Raw genomic sequence first — 7,593 nt, forward strand, 5'->3', positions numbered from 1 at the left:
CCCTAAATTTAGTGATCAACTATGCATATTATAAACTTAACATTTAACGTACAACATTTTTTTCTATTAAATGATTTTGTCTTTGTTGCTCTTAGTTATAAAGGATGGTAGCACAGCATTTTTGAATGATTGTCTTCATGAGTTTGCCTGCATCCAAATTGCATGTTTCCTCTCACTTGTAAAGTACGCTAGCAGTTATTTCTTCTAGTTTTTTCAAAGCAGTTCTTTCTGCGTTTCCGCTCACATATTTTTTAAACTGTTTCATTGAGGTTCCAAATAATGGCTCATTGGCTCCGATATAACACCTAGAAGCCACTTCTATTTCTTTCGGGATAAATGAATGAATTCACATGTTGTAAATCAGCCTGTAGGCCTATAGCGCAGATAGCCCCTAAATTTAGTGATCAACTATGCATATTATAAACTTAACATTTAACGTACAACACTTGTGACTTGCAAAACAATGACTTGGTCCCACCTCTGCTATATACTAATAATACTACTAATATTATTACTATTCCAAACAAGATTCATGTGTGACATTAGAGGAAAAAGAAATGTAATAATGTACACTATTAACAACATTGTTCTATGCACTAGCCTGGTTTACAATCATCACCTACTTCTGTAAATCACCAGTCTACCAGAAGAGGACAGTATAGTCCTAAAATAAGTTCTTTAGGTGCATTAAATCATTTCTAGACATTTTTGGATTTTTGGACATTTCTAGACTCTTTATGGATAGTGAAAGAAAAGGTAAAATATTGTTTGAATAATACAATTAATATAAATAATTTTCTTTGAAAAATTTAAGTGAAACAGTTTCACAAAGCCCTACATCTCTTCCCAACTATTATTGATATATTACTCTGAAATCATAATTTATTTATGTGGGATCTTTTTCAAACAATGTTTCCGAATATTTCATCATTTTGTACCTTTTTTTAGATGACAGTGAGGCTAACACCAGGTTCCCACTGCAATGTTTTCACAACATTAACTGTAGCTGTAACTTCTTTGATTGAAATTAGTTACCATAGTCAATTTAATTGTCTTCTGAATGAGAATTTTGTTTACATGAAAATTAAATGAAGATCACATACAACATTTGTGCATGAGCAATACGCCGTAAACTCTAGAAGCGCCCATGCAGCCCAGCACAATAAATCTCCTCAGAAGGTTTTTTTTTTTTTTTTTAAGTCTCTTCTCATGTTACACAGCACATTCCTCTCCAAACCTCCACTCTGCTTTTCCTTCTCAAGTCCACCATCCTCCTGCAACGTGTTGCTAGAGATCAGAGCTTTGTTCTGAGACTTTGGAAACTTTGCAATGGACACTCAAGAATAAACCCAGGGAAAGTCACTAAACAATGTGACTTTGGATGCATCTCATGCATACACTGGTCCAGTTAAGATGAGAGTAACTTCAAGAAGGTTTACATGCAGGAATAAAACTGTGTTTGCATGGATGAGGAGCGCAGGAATGAAGATGATGTGGCGCTGATGCTGTGAGTGAACAGCCGAAACACATTAGACTTCTATCGGTGGTGTTTATAATGGTAAGTGTCCAATTGAGAACTTTTCATTATTATACTAGTTCAGAATGATTTATCTGTAATTACGTTTGCACATTCACTGCTTTCTTTTATATTGCACAGGTCATGTTCCGTGGTTAATTATCAAATACTGAAAGCGTGAATGAATGTTGTCTGAGATGAGCTTTTCTTTTTTAACTCACAATGCAAAGCCTCACAAAGATTGCTGTTAAAATGTATCTGAATTCAGTGAAAAATTATAGTCCCGAAACAGATCTAAAGAATTTGTTCCAGTGCTTTTTGCAGGACATGGCACTAGCACATTGTGTGTATTAAGATCAGACTTCTGATGTATTTATTTATATTTGGCAGGAAAGTCTTTGTTAATAATGCAAGAGCTGTACAACAACAGTGCCTAATGTTTTTCAGCATTGAGAATTCTTTGAATCATTCATCCCAGCTCCAGCCCTCCTCAGCAGACCCCGTTAAACTCCCTGACTCAGCAGACCCAAAGATCATTGCTTTCTGCCGGTGAGGGTTTGGTAGCAGCTACCAAGCACTGCATTGCCATTATTTGCAGAGAGAAAGAGAGAGAAAAATGCATGTGGTCTTTATCTGATGATCATTGAACCACTGAGATAAATCTAACGTTTTATGAGGTAAAATTATGTAAAGTTATTTTTTGATATGGGTCACTACTTTAGGCACTCATGCATTCAGGACTTAGTGGACACTCTTTGATAGTAGAACATCCAGCCGGTTGTTATCGCAGAATAAACAATAATCAGGGCCCCAATGCAGAGCTTAAAATCTTACCTGCTTATTATGTTATAATATGTTACATTTACAAGACAGTCATCCTGGCAACAAGACGAACACTACGACAATATTACAATACTATTGCTACTGAGTCCTCTCATTTCATATTCAATACATTACATACTCTTCGAAAAAAAAAAGTCCAAAAATGGTACCTTTAGGGGTCAAAAGCTTGTCTAGGGGTCAGATGCTACCTTCTGTATCCCTAAAGGATGCATATTAGTACCATAAGAATGCATATTTCTACCTTAAGGGTATAACTAGTCTGAGGTACTAATATGCACTCTTTAGGGGTCTCCCTTTGGGGGTACTGTCACAGTGACAAGCTGTTGTACCCCTAAAGGTCGAGTTTTTGGACATTTTTATTACACTGCAGTCGATAAGTGAGACGCAAGATGATATCAGTTGCGTTTGTATAAAAGGGCAAGGCAGCAGTGTGATATGAAAGACATGAAAGATGCACTCGCCTCAGATACCCGGGTGAGCGGTCTATTATTCAGCATTGCTATTGACAACGGGCATAACAGACCTAAGAATGTTGCAACTGACCAGTCAGAACCAAGCTTTTCAGAGAGCCGTGTAATAAAACAATGATAAATACAGAAATAATGCATGCATACAGGCATGTGAGACAAAATATTCCATGCCTGCTGGCACTGGTATCCAGATGTTGATGTAAAAACTGGAATTTAATCTGGAGTCCATCTGGAGGTATTTTAATAAGATTACGTGTTTTGAAAGTAAAACCAAATAATCATACCTCACTGGGAGATTTGGTTATTGTCTGCATGACATTTTTACATTAAACCTATGCCAAAAAGCTGTGTGTTTTTTCACTGTACTAGCCGATTCCCTTTTTTAAACAACAGGAAACGCAGGGCACTTACAAGTTTGGCAAGAGCAAAAGGTTTTTTATTCTGGCAAACCTTCCAAATGGTTTGTTGGCATGGAGATGGTGTTTAATTGCAGGTTGCAGCATTGTTGACACCAGGACACTAAAAGCTCCTGCAATTGTCCAACTGTGGTCCTTGCTGTGTGGACAATACACTATTTGTAGTGCATCGTCTGGTTTATAAATGCCTACAACCTTCTGTCTCATTAATTTGTGTTCTCTAATCTTACCTATGTTCATGGGTACCAGTTTTGGAATGGCCAGATCTCTCTTCTGTTTTCAGTGTAAAGAACATTCAACAAAGAGAAAGACTTTTTATACAGATTTTTAATGCTCATCAAAGGTTCCTGTAATTCTTGGAGGGTACCGCTTGGATTTATTTATGTTTGTTGTTCTGTTTGTGTCGTCTTATGATAGTTGCCATGAGTATTCTACAAGATTAGAAAAACAAAACTGTTTTCGCCAGATTTGCCACACATTTATGGATTCTGAGAATCCACAGAATATTGCCATATTGTATCTTAACCTCTTGAGACCCTGCAAAACATTTTAGGAAAAAATAATATTTTTTCATGTCATTACATTGTTTAGAGCATAAAAAAAATGTAAAAAAAAAAAAATAATTAAAAATGATATTTCATTCATAAGTTATGCTACGTCCTTGGTAGAGGACATCAGTTGCGGTCAATTAAAAAAATAAAAAATAAAAAGACATGAATGACCATGCATAGGCAAAAACAATTGATTTTTTTTTAAAATCACCAATACATTTTTAGTTCTCAAAACTTTGCATAAAAATAAATCTCAACTATGTTATAACAGAATGATTTGATATACCATTTTCTTTATGCAAAATGTGTGTAAAATGGCCATAAACAGGTTTTCTCATTATATATAATGTATCTATAAACTAAATCTAATTTGCATATTAATGTGTTTTTGGGGCAACATGTAATGAAAAAAGAAGTGTAATAATGGGAGTAATAATTGACAAGGTTTTCATAATAATATATAATATTTCATAGGAATATTGTCAGACATTTTTGAAGACCAAGGAGAGGGAGTGGTCATGGTGAAACATCCAAAACTGTGGCTTGTATAGTCTCAGAGAAATTCACTAAAATATAATGTCCTCATATGAGGATGCAGTGTCTCAGGAGGTTAAAGTTTCAACATTAGAATGAAAATATAGGAAATTGCACCATACAACCAATACATCACTGTCATTTTACTAAAGTCTTTTTCTTAGCTGAATTATTTGCAGGTGAGGTTGAAACGTTGAGCATTTTAATCAAAACTTATGCTGTAACATCTACTAAATGTGACTCATTGCTGAACATCTTGAATTTACTTGTAAGAAGGGAACTATGTTTGAAAATATCTGTACCATCTGGTCTAGGGAACCAGTTTGCCAGTTACTGCCTGACTGACTCCTGGAGTCACTCCTGAGAGAGCAGTATTTCCTACTGATAACTTTAAGTATTGCTGTCCCAATTTCCCAAGCAATAGTTAAGAACATCAGACTTATTTCTTTCCTTCATGTAAAATAAGTAGTTGTACAAATTTCCTTCTGGAAAAGATGCAGTACTAATCAAAAAATAGTATTACGTATTACTCTATGTTCTTTAAGTATCATTGTACCATAGAACCATCTTGTAAGTACCATAGTACCATAAAACATGAATATGGTAATCATTTAGTACCATCATATACTACATATACTACAAACGTTTTTTCAGTAAGATTTTCTTTTTTTTTTCTTTTAGGAAAGAACATTTATGCTGTTAAGTTAACAGTATGTTTGCAATATCTTTATCACAGTATACTTATATATTTTGAACCTCACAATAGCCAAAAGCTCACAGTAAAAAATTTAAGATTCAAACCATGCCAGTTTTTCTCTACTCCATCACCATCATGCACCAGAGATGTAGTGACATAAGACTGAAAGGTTTGAGATTTAACCGCAGAATTTGCATGACTTAGACAAGAATGAATTTTGTGTGTGTGTGTGCGCGTTTTTGTGACAAATGAGGACATAAATTTGTATAATGACAAAGGTATGACATAGGTATTACAAGGAGAAGGTGACTTTTCAGGACATTACCCCATGTCCCCACTTTTCAAAACGCTTATAAATCACACAGAATGGAGTGTATTGAAAATCTGAAATAGCACAAAGTTTCCTGTAAGGGGTATGTTTAGGGGTAGGGTTGGTGTAGGGCAATAGAATATACGGTCTGTAAAGTATAAAAACCATTACGCCTATGGGATGTCCCCACTTTTCACAAAAACAAACCTGTGTGTGTGTGTGCGTGCGTGTGCGTGCGTGCGTGTGTGCGTGTGTGTGATAAATTGAGATTTGACTCTGCCTCACACAACATTTCTGTCATTTCACACAGTCATTTCTGCAATGTTATTGGTCTGCCTGTTAATCAGAGGCAGCCAATGAGCAGTGAGCAGTGAATGAGCTTGGAAGAGTGAGACAGCCACCAAGGGAATTAGAATTGATTGTCTGAGGAAGTTGTGACATTGTAATAATGGCTTCTCAAATTGCCATGGTGTAACAGCACCTGCACACAATTTTTATTTATTTATTTATTTTGAGCTTTTGGAGCAAGTCAGTGTCAGGGAGAGACCATAAATAATCAAAAAATATGATGATATTTGTGAAATTTGTGTGTAGCTATATCTGGAGGCATTGCAAACAGGTAATCTACTGCCTGTTATTGTATTTCATGAGTTTATCCAGCAAACAGATCTAAAATTGTGAGAGGTAGATATACATCATTTTTGAAGACAAATTGGATACAGATACTTTCTTTGTAGTACTCAGTTGTTGTAGATCCTATTTGAGGGGACTTTAGCTCCCCGGTTGTTCATCTAAGTCTATGTCAACATTAATCTGGATAAACTTGAAAATGCATCTTTTTCTGTACGTTTTGGCCTTCCATCCACACTGACACAGCGTTCCTGAAGACGTTCTCCCAAGAGGATAACTTTGAAAACAATGTTTTCTCATTGTAGTAGTGTGGACTGTGTAAATGGAGGTATTAAAAAACTATGATGAATGTTTAGTCATGTGATACATATTGTACCCATAGATATGTTTTTCACATTAATAGTCTTGTTAAAAATAATGTTAATTTGTACAGTCTTCATATTATATTCTTAAAAATATGACAGAAAATTGTTGTCCTGCGGTAAAACATAACAATTGCATATTAGTTCATACATGGAATGGTGTTTTTTGTTGTAGTAGTGTGGACTGTGTAAATGGAGGTATTAAAAAACTATGATGAATGTTTAGTGATGTGATACATATTGTACCCATAGATATGTTTTTCACATTCATAGTCTTGTTAAAAATAATGTTAATTTGTACAGTCTTCATATTATATTCTTAAAAATATGACAGAAAATTGCTGTTCTGCGGTAAAACATAACAATTGCATATTAGTTCATACATGGAATGGTGTTTTTTGAGTGTGGCCTGGACACACCAGTGAGTGGTGGAATATTTTGCTAATAAAATGATCGCGCTAAAAGAATGGCATGAGAACATTGTTATGTGTGTGTGTGGGGGCGGTTAAAACTCCATTGTTTAAAAAAAAAAAACACTGTTTTCAAATATATCCATAATAATAAGAACATAGCCTAAGCCCTGCTAAAAATCTGTGATTAACCGTCAGCACCCTTCTGTGATTATGAGATCTCCTTGAGATCTCCCAGCTGCAGCTGTTTGTCCTCCCAGTCATTATGAAAAAAATAAAAATAAAAACATTAAGGTCAGAGTTGCATTAAGTATTATTCTATTATGTGTGGACTCTCTGTATCATCTCACTGAGCTTTTATCATGTTTTATGCATGCGCAGTAATGTGATTGAGGCATTTTCAGAAATATAACCTTTTGGGGGGGAAAAAACGGTTAAAACTCCATTGTTTTGAAAAAAACACAGTTTTCAAATATATCCATAATAATGAGAACATAGCCTAAGCCCTGCTAAAAATCTGTGATTAACCGTTAGCACCCTTCTGTGATTATGAGATCTCCTTGAGATCTCCCAGCTGCAGCTGTTTGTCCTCCCACTCATTACGAAAAAAAACAAACAAACAAAAAAAAAACATTAAGGTCAGAGTTGCATTAAGTATTATTCTTCCCTCTAGTCAGTCATAGGTCACACATGAGAGTAAAACCCCTGCACACAGTTCTCACACATATTTACACACCGCTTCTTTATTTATTTATTTTATCCATCCACCAGTGAAATTACAAATAATAAAATGCAACCAAATTTGACACCATTACTGACATACTGTACTGACAAACAGATGCTTTTTTTTTTTT

At 35.1% G+C, this 7,593-nt stretch overlaps 1 protein-coding gene across 1 annotated transcript in view; it reads left to right on the forward strand.

The window, feature by feature from the left end:
* The window catches only part of LOC107751903 (protein FAM198A-like), a 31,496-nt gene that overhangs the window by 260 nt on the left and 23,643 nt on the right, over positions 1 to 7,593 (forward strand). The gene's annotated exons all lie outside the window — the stretch shown is intronic.

This window comes from Sinocyclocheilus rhinocerous, unplaced genomic scaffold, assembly GCF_001515625.1.
Source record: "Sinocyclocheilus rhinocerous isolate Xijiao unplaced genomic scaffold, SAMN03320098_v1.1 scaffold752, whole genome shotgun sequence".
NCBI lineage: Eukaryota > Metazoa > Chordata > Actinopteri > Cypriniformes > Cyprinidae > Sinocyclocheilus > Sinocyclocheilus rhinocerous.